Raw genomic sequence first — 13,680 nt, forward strand, 5'->3', positions numbered from 1 at the left:
TTTTTTTAAAAAAAACCTACGAACCCTGTAACTCCAACAAGGTTTAAAAACGTAATAGGTCACCGTACACACGTACAACAGCATTCGCTAATTAATAAAACGAAATTCATAGCAGTAGATTGAATCCATATTTGATGACATGAAATTGAAAATGGGTTTTTAATGCTACCCACTAAACTTATTAATCGATTACAATGAACCCAAACTATAAAATTTATTTACTAGCAAGATTCATACAAAACAAAGAAAACCAAAACCTGATTACATGGACAGTGTGAATAGCAAACAAACCACCAAATTAAAATGATTATCGAAACATAGCATTGGAATACCAGCTATAAAACTTGATTAAAATCTGATCTAATACCCACAACAAAATTTAGGCTTAAACGGTACCTTAAGCTACGCATGAAATGTGAAAGACTTGATTTCTCCAAGGAAATCTACATTCGCCGATCTTAATTTTTACGTTCGTGTTGCTACACAATCGCATAGAAGATCTTGAAGAGCAACAAAGATTGGAGCTTTAGAGTAGTAAGGTTTCCTCCTCTGTTCAACGGCGCTAAAAAGGTCGAAGGGTTTTACTCATCTGAGATTTGGGCAACAAGCCCAGGCCCAAGCCCAGGCCCAAGCCTGTAATGCCCGAGATTATATCGCTGTCATTAGATATGAATTAATTGACAGAATTACAATTAATGAAGATTTCAGGGACTAAAGTGTGCTTGATGGAATTGAGTTGATATGATATAGAAATGTATGGACAAGAGTGTGAAACCAGTAGCCATTGCGCACATGCGCGCGGACGGACGCGCATATGCGCGAGAAGCTCATTGCGAAGGCAGAGTTATGCGCGCACATGCGCGGAGAAGGACGCACATATGCGCGAAAGACTATTGTGCGAGACAAAACAGTTGGCGCACATGCGCGGCATAGGAGCGCGCATATGCGCGAGGGGTTCGAACAGCAACCTGCGAAAACAGAGATTCTCGCGCATATGCGCCGGGAAGGTGTGCGCATATGCGCGAGCTGCCGAGAAGTTGAATGCGGAGACCACTAGGTCTCGCGCATATGCGCGGACGGGGGTCGCGCATATGCGCGATACGTGTTATTTGAAGAATGAGCCACTTGCCCTTGCATGCATGATATATATATATATTAGTAAGTCTTCCTTAGCAATTCAGATTGCAAGGAGAAGAACCGAGGTTTCTAAGAAAAAGGCATCAATTTTTTCTTCGACGTAAAGAATTTGAGTTTGCACGGAATCCGTCCGTCTGATTTTGAATCCGACTTCAGTACTGTGTTCCTATCAACACAGGCTTCAACTGGACGTAAGTTTTGTTACGTTTAGACATGATTTGAAATTATGATATTGTCAGAATCAAATATGAATCATATATGGCGTTTCTGATACAGTAGACCTCGTATGATTGAAGTCAGATCGAATAACATATTGTATATGTAATTGTTATGATTTTCGGAGTTGATTTGATTGAGATTCGATATCAGATTTGTCTTATCGTTGAGATTATGAGTTGTACCGTAATTGATTTTGAGTTATGATATTATATCTGTGATGTTGAGATTGACGGAGTTATTGAGAATGTATTGTTATGCCGTCGAAACATCAGTAGATCGATATTGATCAGATTCAGTATTGATTGAGATGGTATTGTGGTACCGTATGTCTATTGACATTGATCAGATTGTGTTTTGATTTGAGTATTGATCAGAACAGGTTTTGAACTGAGTTATAGACTGATATTGTCTCTATTCGATATTGTCATTGCCAGATTGGGTATGGACAGAGTTGAATTCGAGACTTCGTCTTCGTCAAACGGAGAAGATAAAGGTATAAATTAATGTTGAGTTGGGATTGCACAACTCGAGTGAGGTTTGACTCGAGTTTCCCTAAATCACATACTTTATTTTATTGCATTGATATTTGCAATTAATGAATTGATATGCTTGTTCTATTGATTTTAGACGAGTATTAGACGAGTCATCTTGTGACAGAAGTGCCTGATAGTGGTGGGATCGCCACGGGCACATTGCACATTGTCACAGGATAGGAATATGGCGATAGTGCCACAGTCTGTGACGGATAGGTCAAGACACCGGATGTTTGGTTATATCGAAGTGGATAGAATTGGAGTTTCTTCTATTACTGATGTTCGATATGAAATACCAACATCTGCCGGACGTTTGGCTATATCGAAGTGGATAGAATTGGAGTTTCTTCTATTACTGGTATTCGATGTGGAAAGAGCCAAAGTCTGTGAATAAGAACATACCACCACCCCGAACGGGAGTGTAGGTGGGTGTATGTTCTTATTCAGGTCGTGATCCCTAGATTAGGACTGAGTCGAATCTGAGTCTGAGAATCACGGAGAGTGATTCATTTATTGACTTTGATTTATGTTCCTGATTATGGTACATGTTTGGAATATGATTTATTATTGATATTGAATCATGTTATGAATCTCTGTTATGAATATCTGTTATCTGCTTTTATATAATATGATTGCATGTATACATGGTTTATACTGAGAATATAATTCTCACCGGAGTTATCCGGCTGTTGTCTTGTTTGTATGTGTGCATGACAACAGGTGGGACAGGATCAGGGTCAAAAAGAGAACGAGGCTGGACTAGTTAGGGTGGAGATCCGGGCTTAGAAGCAGATTAGGATTCAGCGCTGATACGTAGCTGAACCCTAGTATGATAAGAATGTATTTAGTACATGACTTGTACTTTTATGTTAATATGTAAATTAGATTAATTTACGTTACGTTTCCGCATTTATAATTTAAGGAAAAAAAAAATTTTATGTCCCACATTACCTAATTGTTCATTTGATATTAATAACGATTAAGGAAATGATTAGCGCCCGGGTCCCCACAAAGCCCAAGTCCAAACCCAANAACAGGTGGTATCAGAGCATTAGGTTCCAGAACAGTAAGTTCTAGAACTGTATATTCTTGAGACTGAAATAGAAGAGAATGAGCGGGGTAGATTGAGTTTTCTTTCCTGCTTTTGATTGCTAGCATGTGATTTCTTATAATGTTGAATGACATTGTGTATGCTAGCATGATATTATGTTTTACTGCTTTGAGATACATGTTACCTGAATATCTGAGTTGATTTGGTAATGTGTATTATTTGAGAATGAATCAAAACCGATCAGAGGTAAGCTGATCAAAAAAGGGTTGAGACGGATTTGTCTCATGTGATTGTTAACTCTTGTGATCATCAGATATACCTCCTCGAAGAATTCCAGAAATGGGTAGTACTTCAACTGATCAAATGGATGTGTCAGAAACTCTGATGGAAACACAGTTGAAGAGGTTTCAGTCGTTTCAACCGCCGATTTTGAAGGGTACTGAGACGCCAGTGGATTGTGAAAATTGGCTAGATGACATAGAAATGCTATTTGAATTTCTTAGTTTCACAGATGATTGTAGAATTAAACTGATTGGGAACCAGTTACGGGAATTCGCAAGGAGTTGGTGGCTGGTAACCAAAGAAGCCTTAGAACAGCGTAGTTCAGTGACTACGTGGAAAATTTTTAAGGTTGAATTCTATCAAAGATTTTTCCCCGTATCATACAGACATGATAAAAGTGCAGAGTTTGCAAATCTGAGACAGAGTCAGTTGAATATTGATGAGTATTTGGCCCAATTCTTCACCTTGCTACGTTTTGCCCCTCACGTGGCTAGGAACGATGCAGCTGTATTTGATCAGTTCATCCAGGGATTGAATCCGGAGATACGTACATTGGTAAATGTGAAACGACCAAATAACTTTGTTGATACCCTGAACAGAACCAGAAGAGCAGAAACAGTTCTGATGAGACAAAAGGAAGCTTCGTATGTTCTTCCAGCAACGAGACCACAGCCACTGCCTCCCCGAATTGAGAGTAGCAGCAGCAGTGGTGGGAGGAAAGAACAGTTGAAAGCTCAAAAGAAGCAGTTCAAGAATTTAGGAAGCGGTTCATTTAGCTCCAGTGGTTCTAGCCCGAGTTATACTGGAGTTTATTGCAGAACTTGCGGAGGGAGACATCCCACAGAGCAATGCCAGGGAGTGACTGGTAGTTGCAATATTTGTAGACAGCAGGGACACTTTGCTAGAATTTGTCCACAGAGAGGTTCCCGAAGATTTCAGGGAGCAGAATCATCTGGTTGTAGTTACCGAGGAACAGACCCAGGAGGCACTTGATGATATAGTAACAGGTAGCTGTTCTTTTATGATTCTCTTGCGTATGTATTAAGAAATATTAATACATCTTATACATGAATTTGTGTGAATTGCATTGAGACATGCTTTATCTGTTGGGTCTGTATTTACTGTAGTATTGATCTCTTTTCCTTTTGGGGGAGAGAATTTGATATCAGTGAGATTCTGTGACATCTTGTATACTACAGTAAGATGAGAGTGAAATTGAGTTCGACTGTGTTGTACTTGTGTTGTCTGATTCTGACCGCATTATTGCTATTGATATATGAGACAAGTATAGAACTATTGCAGATTCTTACCAGGAGATGGTAAGATTCGGACCTGAAATGGCCGAAGAATGAATAATATACGGTAAGGATTCTCGATTTTGACTTCTTTTGACATTCGTATTATCTATGATTCGATGATTATCGAAAGGAATGGAGAGATTCCTTATGTATTCAGTTGATTACTGAAACTGAGCGTATCATGGACTGATTTGCCAGTAGCAGGAGAATTGCTAAAGTCTCCCCAAATGAGATTCCGGGTTTGCCTTATATCAGGGAGAGTGATTTCAGCCTTGATTCGATACTAGGTACTGGTTTTATTGTTTGACTTCCGTACTGGAGGACACGTATTGAATGGAAAGAATTGACATATCAGTTAGAAGATTCACTGCCGGAGAGTTAGAGTTACATTTGATGGTATATTTCTCTGTAAAATACTTCAATTCTGGTTATGGTTTGATGAATCCTGTGTTCAAAAGTATTTTGATGATGTTATGCTCGTTTATCTATGATAGTCTGATAGACTCACAGCATATGACTGACTGAATTAAATATTTTGTGTTGACTTATCTGAGAACTGAGATTGTTGTATACATAAATTGTTGCGATATGAATCTTGACTGAAACAGATTATATTCAGGGTATGTGATATCCGAAGATAGTATACCGATTGATATTCGAACAGTTGAGACCGTGATCAGTGGCTGAGAACGACACCGATATCAGAAATTCATATTTGCCCGAGTTTAGCAGATTATTGTATATCATTGTTGTTTTGAAATTGCTTGAGAATTGTTATTGTTCTAAAACAGTATGGGAGACAGATATATTGTTTGGGGCACATTACATTCGAAGATGATATAGCAGTGGATTTAAACAACATTGAAAATGTAATCGGTTAGTCAGAATCGACAGTGACGGTATTGTCAGAAATTGCGTTTTATGAGTTAAATAGATCAGTATAGATAATTGATATTTTGAATCTGATCCGATATTATTGTTGTTCTAAATCCGTGTTTGATACAGATTGTTGGATATTGTTGAAATTATATACAGTTCAAACCGAATCAAAGCATCGATCAGAGTAACAGGTATGTGACAGAATAGTCTCTTTGTGCCGAATCTTTCAGATTTATACAACAGAATTCGATATCGATAGTCAGAATAGAGTGTCGATCAGAATATCAGGTAAGTAAGACTGTATTGTATGTTAATAACTGACTTGTTTGTGCCAGATATTTCGAATTGAAATGGCAGATATGATCAGAAGCACACAGTAATTGATTCAGTATGCATCCTGATAACAGAAAAACAGTTTTAATATAAACAGATGAGATCAGTTGTGGCAGAGTTTGTACTGAATTGTCTGAATCGTCGACAGATGAAGACAAAAAGATAGAAACCAGGAAATTTATTCTATAGATTATCGATTCCTGATCAAGAAATGGGAGTACATTTCTATGGATTTTGCGATGAAATTACCAAAATCTTTACAAGATTGTGATGTGATGTGGTTGTGATTGAACGATTAGTCAAATCTGCATATATTATTCTGTGCATGAAGACTTACAGACATAATCAGACGGCTGAGATAATATCCGAAAAGGGGACAGATTCTGAATGCCAAAGTTGATTATATCAGATTGTGATTTTCGTTTGATTTTGTACTTTTGGCAGAATATACGATGAGTTCTTTTGTATAGCAACCACAGACCGACGGAGAGTCGGAGTGGACTATCCAGATACTGGAGGATATCTGTAGAGCTGTAGAGCTGTAGTGCTGGATGTTAGCACTAGTTGACACGGTGTATTGTTCCTTTGTGAATGATTGTACACCGATAGCTATCCGATGAGTATTGAGATAGCTTTAGTCGAGGCATTGTACAGTGAGAACTGCAAATGTTCTTTGTATGAGAATTATAGCTCGGAGATACCTGAGAGTGGACCTGATAGGATCAGAAATAGGATGAAAAAAAAAATGAAAACAACTCAAAATAGATAAACTAAATAAGCCAACATCGGATGATGACTGTTGGTATTTGAGCCGAGGATTGAATATAACCTTGACAGGAAGTAACAGATTTGTTAGGTAATGATGGTGTTGATTAATTATGAGCTATTGATTGGTATATACGGATGTTGTATAGCCAGTATTTTGCGATTGATTTTATCAGAATGAATTCGAGTAGTATTATGATATTATACTTCTTGAAGTATGATTCCATATTGAAATCAGAACTCCGAGGAAGAAAGAAAATGTCGAATGAAGACTATTCTACTGTTGAAAGTTAAATAGAGTGGTTAGAATATCGAAAAAGCTACTTAGATGACGGAATCCGAGATGAGATAGAAATTTTAGAATGGTTTTATTGAAGTGAGTTCTCTTTGAACTTTTGTATATATCTCCTTCTTGTATCTGATTCGGAATCTGAGATGATTACCTGTGATATCCAAGTTGATTGCCTGCGATTTCGGGGACGAAATCGATTCTTAGAGGGGGAGAAATGTAATGCCCGAGATTATATCACTGTCATTAGATATGAATTAATTGACAGAATTACAATTAATGAAGATTTCAGGGACTAAAGTGTGCTTGATGGAATTGAGTTGATATGATATAGAAATGTATGGACAAGAGTGTGAAACCAGTAGCCATTGCGCACATGCGCGCGGACGGACGCGCATATGCGCGAGAAGCTCATTGCGAAGGCAGAGTTATGCGCGCACATGCGCGGAGAAGGACGCGCATATGTGCGAAAGACTATTGTGCGAGACAGAACAGTTGGCGCACATGCGCGGCATAGGAGCGCGCATATGCGCGAGGGGTTCGAACAGCAACCTGCGAAAACAGAGATTCTCGCGCATATGCGCCGGGAAGGTGTGCGCATATGCGCGAGCTGCCGAGAAGTTGAATGCGGAGACCAGTAGGTCTCGCGCATATGCGCGGACGGGGGTCGCGCATATGCGCGATACGTGTTATTTGAAGAATGAGCCACTTGCCCTTGCATGCATGATATATATATATATTAGTAAGTCTTCCTTAGCAATTCAGATTGCAAGGAGAAGAACCGAGGTTTCTAAGAAAAAGGCATCAATTTTTTCTTCGACGTAAAGAATTTGAGTTTGCACGGAATCCGTCCGTCTGATTTTGAATCCGACTTCAGTACTGTGTTCCTATCAACGCAGGCTTCAACTGGACGTAAGTTTTGTTACGTTTAGACATGATTTGAAATTATGATATTGTCAGAATCAAATATGAATCATATATGGCGTTTCTGATACAGTAGACCTCGTATGATTGAAGTCAGATCGAATAACATATTGTATATGTAATTGTTATGATTTTCGGAGTTGATTTGATTGAGATTCGATATCAGATTTGTCTTATCGTTGAGATTATGAGTTGTACCGTAATTGATTTTGAGTTCTGATATTATATCTGTGATGTTGAGATTGACGGAGTTATTGAGAATGTATTGTTATGCCGTCGAAACATCAGTAGATCGATATTGATCAGATTCAGTATTGATTGAGATGGTATTGTGGTACCGTATGTCTATTGACATTGATCAGATTGTGTTTTGATTTGAGTATTGATCAGAACAGGTTTTGAACTGAGTTATAGACTGATATTGTCTCTATTCGATATTGTCATTGCCAGATTGGGTATGGACAGAGTTGAATTCGAGACTTCGTCTTCGTCAAACGGAGAAGATAAAGGTATAAATTAATGTTGAGTTGGGATTGCACAACTCGAGTGAGGTTTGACTCGAGTTTCCCTAAATCACATACTTTATTTTATTGCATTGATATTTGCAATTAATGAATTGATATGCTTGTTCTATTGATTTTAGACGAGTATTAGACGAGTCATCTTGTGACAGAAGTGCCTGATAGTGGTGGGATCGCCACGGGCACATTGCACATTGTCACAGGATAGGAATATGGCGATAGTGCCACAGTCTGTGACGGATAGGTCAAGACACCGGATGTTTGGTTATATCGAAGTGGATAGAATTGGAGTTTCTTCTATTACTGATGTTCGATATGAAATACCAACATCTGCCGGACGTTTGGCTATATCGAAGTGGATAGAATTGGAGTTTCTTCTATTACTGGTATTCGATATGGAAAGAGCCAAAGTCTGTGAATAAGAACATACCACCACCCCGAACGGGAGTGTAGGTGGGTGTATGTTCTTATTCAGGTCGTGATCCCTAGATTAGGACTGAGTCGAATCTGAGTCTGAGAATCACGGAGAGTGATTCATTTATTGACTTTGATTTATGTTCCTGATTATGGTACATGTTTGGAATATGATTTATTATTGATATTGAATCATGTTATGAATCTCTGTTATGAATATCTGTTATCTGCTTTTATATAATATGATTGCATGTATACATGGTTTATACTGAGAATATAATTCTCACCGGAGTTATCCGGCTGTTGTCTTGTTTGTATGTGTGCATGACAACAGGTGGGACATGATCAGGGCCAAAAAGAGAACGAGGCTGGACTAGTTAGCGTGGAGATCCGGGCTTAGAAGCAGATTAGGATTCAACGCTGATAAGTAGTTGAACCCTAGTATGATAAGAATGTATTTAGTACATGACTTGTACTTTTATGTTAATATGTAAATTAGATTAATTTACGTTACGTTTCCGCATTTATAATTTAAGGAAAAAAAAATTTTATGTCCCACATTACCTAATTGTTCATTTGATATTAATAACGATTAAGGAAATGATTAGCGCCCGGGTCCCCACAAAGCCCAAGTCCAAACCCAAGCCCACGAAAACAAATAATAATATAATGTGTCAAATGCTAATGATACTTTATCAAAAGGACCTCATTGTTGATTATGTACGTGCCAAAATGTATTAAGAACGATAGTTTGGGACATTTTTAGCATATTTATTCAAACTATTGCTCGAAAATATATATTTAATAGGCTCGAAATATATTTCTTTAATATGTATTTATATTATATTATATTATATTAGTTAAAACTAAAGCTTGAGAGAAAAAACTATTTAAAAAATATTAATTTAATTTATTACCAAGGCTTGAAAATAGTATATAATGCATCTTTAGAGCCTTGGATGAGAGATTAAAAATAAGATGAAATACTCAATTTTAATTAATGAAACTTTTAGATATTTCTGGAAATAAAACTAAGAATAGCCAATATTTTATTTATGAAAATACTTGTACAAAATTAAATTTTGAAAACTTGAAAACAAGATCTAAATATATTTTCATACCCTACTTCTGGATTCCCGAATCATGTAGACATGACACCACAGGGAGAAAGCATGGATACCAAATGCGCCTTCAGTAGCACTATCTCTATTTCAATACAATTGAAGCTCAATATCAAAAAGTTGGAACTCAAAAGGAAACTTTTAAACCCACATTTATCTTCTCTTGAAGACGCGCAAAGCATCAACAACGCCTAAAATGATAAAAATAAATTTGATCTATTTTTTTTTAATGATAGAGAAAACCAATTTCGCATTCAAATCCGTTCATAAAAAGAAACAACATAATCACGAAATAATAATTGTTTTAAAAATCACAAGGACAAAATGTTGAACTAGACAAAAGCATTCTGATTTTTTAAAAAAAACCTACGAACCCTGTAACTCCAACAAGGTTTAAAAACGTAATAGGTCACCGTACGCACGTACAACAGCATTCGCTAATTAATAAAACGAAATTCATAGCAGTAGATTGAATCCATATTTGATGACATGAAATTGAAAATGGGTTTTTAATGCTACCCACTAAACTTATTAATCGATTACAATGAACCCAAACTATAAAATTTATTTACTAGCAAGATTCATACAAAACAAAGAAAACCAAAACCTGATTACATGGACAGTGTGAATAGCAAACAAACCACCAAATTAAAATGATTATCTAAACATAGCATTGGAATACCAGCTATAAAACTTGATTAAAATCTGATCTAATACCCACAACAAAATTTAGGCTTAAACGGTACCTTAAGCTACGCATGAAATGTGAAAGACTTGATTTCTCCAAGGAAATCTACATTCGTCGATCTTAATTTTTACGTTCGTGTTGCTACACAATCGCATAGAAGATCTTGAAGAGCAACAAAGATTGGAGCTTTTGAGTAGTAAGGTTTCCTCCTCTGTTCAACGGCGCTAAAAGGGTTGAAGGGTTTTACTCATCTGAGATTTGGGCAACAAGCCCATGCCTAGGCCCAGGCCCAGGCCCAAGCCCAAGCCCAAGCCAAAGCCCAAGCCCAAGCCCAAACCCAGGCCCACGAAAACAAATAATAATATAATGTGTCAAATGCTAATGATACTTTATCAAAAGGACCTCATTGTTGATTATGTACGTGCCAAAATGTATTAAGAACGATAGTTTGGGACATTTTTAGCATATAAAATGGTTTTATCAACTGTGGCTTCGAAAATCATTTGGTTTCTTGGAAAAGCTTATCATTGTGATGGTAATTACGGATGTAAACCAACTAAATCGAATCGAATATAAAGAATTTCAAAGTTTGGATGCAACTCGAAAATCCGGCTTGAATTAGAGCTTGAGTTCATCTTGAAAGTTTCTGAAATTTTGCAAGTTATTCAAACTATTGCTCGAAAATATATATTTAATAGGCTCGAAATATATTTCTTTAATATGTATTTATATTATATTATATTATATTAGTTAAAACTAAAGCTTGAGAGAAAAAACTATTTAAAAAATATTAATTTAATTTATTACCAAGGCTTGAAAATAGTATATAATGCATCTTTAGAGCCTTGGATGAGAGATTAAAAATAAGATGGAATACTCAATTTTAATTAATGAAACTTTTAGATATTTCTGGAAATAAAACTAAGAATAGCCAATATTTTAATGGGATGACTTCTAAATAGAAGTAGGGTATGAAAATATATTTAGATCTTGTTTTCAAGTTTTCAAAATTTAATTTTGTACAAGTATTTTCATAAATAAAAATTGGAATGCTTTTTGGGATTTTCCATTAAATCACACATTTTATGGGAGAAGTTAATGAATTAAATTAGAATCATGGTAAAATTTGGAAGACCCAAATTAATTAAGCGAAGATGGCCGGCCTGTTCGTAAACAAACCGTGTGCCACAATAAGTGTGGGGTCCCGGACTTAATTCAATTCTTAATCACTTTCTGATACTAATCAAACAATTACAATAAACAGGGTCTAAATTTTTTTTTAAAATACAAGGCGGAAACGTAATGTAATTCAATTCAAATTACATATTAAACATAAACATACAAATCTTATGTTATCTACAATAATTCAACTAGGTTCAACTACATATCAGTGCTGAATCCTAAGTTTCTTCTGAGCCCGGATCTCCATGCTATCTAGTCCAGCCTCATTCTCTTCTTGACCCCGATTCTATCCCACCTGTTGTCTTGCACACATACAAAACAAGACAACAGCCGGATAATTCCGGTGAGAATAAATCCCAGTATAAACAATGTAAACATGCAGTCATATAAAAACATATATAAAAGCATAAACACGATATCATTACATGTATGAACTCAACAAACATGAATGATATAAACAATGTAAATCAACATATCGTATCAGACTTGACTCAACCGACGCGTCGTCTCAGACTCGACTCAATTCTAATCTAGGGATCCCGGTGTCTGAATAATGATAAATATATCGAATCTCGGTCGATAGGAATGACTCAATCCCTAAACGGCATCGATATAATTTATATGTCCAACGTCTGGGCGAATCGGCCACAGAATTGACGAATCAGCCAAGGACTTGACGAATCAGCCAATAACCAGACGAATCAGCCGGTGACTAGACGAATCAGCCAATAACCAGACGAATCAGCCGGTGACTAGGCGAATCAGCCAATGACTCAATACCTACATTATCTATGAATCAATAAACCATACGCATCAATCTCAGCAATTGCAAATATCAATGCAAATCAAGGCAATAAACTAAGGTATGTGATTTAGGGAAACTCGAGTCAAACCTCACTCGAGTTGTGCAATCCCAACTCAACATTAATTTATACATGTCGTTCTGTTATTCTGACTCTGTCGAAGTCTTGAACTCAAAGCCTGTCAATACTCAATCTGACAATAACAATATCGAGGGTATGGTATCAATACACCACTTAATCAGTACTGGATATAATCAGAACTCAATCAAATTCTGTTTCAATAGCATAACATCATCGTCTCAATATATCCAGTAATACTATATCAGTCAGATATCAATTCTAACATTCATACTCGATAATAATACAATTCTGATATCAATTCAACTCCAAAATTCATAACAATTCCATAATCAGTCCGTTTCTTAATCTGACTTCAATTCTATGATGTCTAATATGTCAAGAACATCATACATGACGTGTATTCAATTCTAACAACATCATAATTTCAAAACATGTCAAAACGTAATACAACTTACGTCCAGTTGTAGCCTGCGTCGATAGGAACACAGTACTGAAGTCGGATTGAAAATCAGACGGGCGGATTTCTCACAAAAGGCGTAAGGATTTTTCACTCTTTTCCAAAAACCTTTTCTCGATTTCTTCGATTAACTTTGAAAGAAGAAAACATATATATATATATATATATCACACGTTGCATGTAGAGAAACGTGTCCCATTTTCCAAACATTCTGAAGCGGCGCTCGAGCGGTCGCATATTATCGCTCGGGCGCGGCATTCTATGTCCAAGAGATGTGCTTGTTGCACACTGGCGCTCGAGCGGTCAAAAACTATCGCTCGGGCGCCGANCACACACACACACACACACACACACACACACACACACACACACACACACAACAATAAATAAGATTTTGTGATTTAATTCATTAACTTCTCCCATAAAATATGTGATTTAATGGCAAAATCCCAAAAAGCATTCCAATGTTTATTATAATTGTTTGATTAGTCCCAGAAAGTGATTAAGAATTGAATTAAGTCTGGGTCCCCACACTTATTGTGGCACACGGTTTGTTTACGAACAGGCCGGCCATCTTCGCTTAATTAATTTGGGTCTTCCAAATTTTACCATGATTCTAATTTAATTCATTAACTTCTCCCATAAAATGTGTGATTTAATGGAAAATCCCAAAAAGCATTCCAATTTTTATTTATGAAAATAC

General features: G+C 36.7%; 1 long non-coding RNA gene across 1 annotated transcript; it reads right to left on the bottom strand.

Moving 5' to 3' along the window:
- Positions 1-9,776: 9,776 nt before the first annotated feature.
- Positions 9,777-10,984, bottom strand: LOC140957925 (uncharacterized). Its single transcript, XR_012171717.1, has 3 exons — positions 10,792-10,984; positions 10,513-10,731; positions 9,777-9,957 (listed from the first exon to the last, which is right to left on the bottom strand). It is a non-coding gene; the product is annotated as an uncharacterized lncRNA (long non-coding RNA).
- Positions 10,985-13,680: the final 2,696 nt, after the last annotated feature.

The sequence above is a fragment of the Primulina huaijiensis genome, chromosome 14, assembly GCF_012295235.1.
Source record: "Primulina huaijiensis isolate GDHJ02 chromosome 14, ASM1229523v2, whole genome shotgun sequence".
Taxonomy (NCBI): domain Eukaryota; kingdom Viridiplantae; phylum Streptophyta; class Magnoliopsida; order Lamiales; family Gesneriaceae; genus Primulina; species Primulina huaijiensis.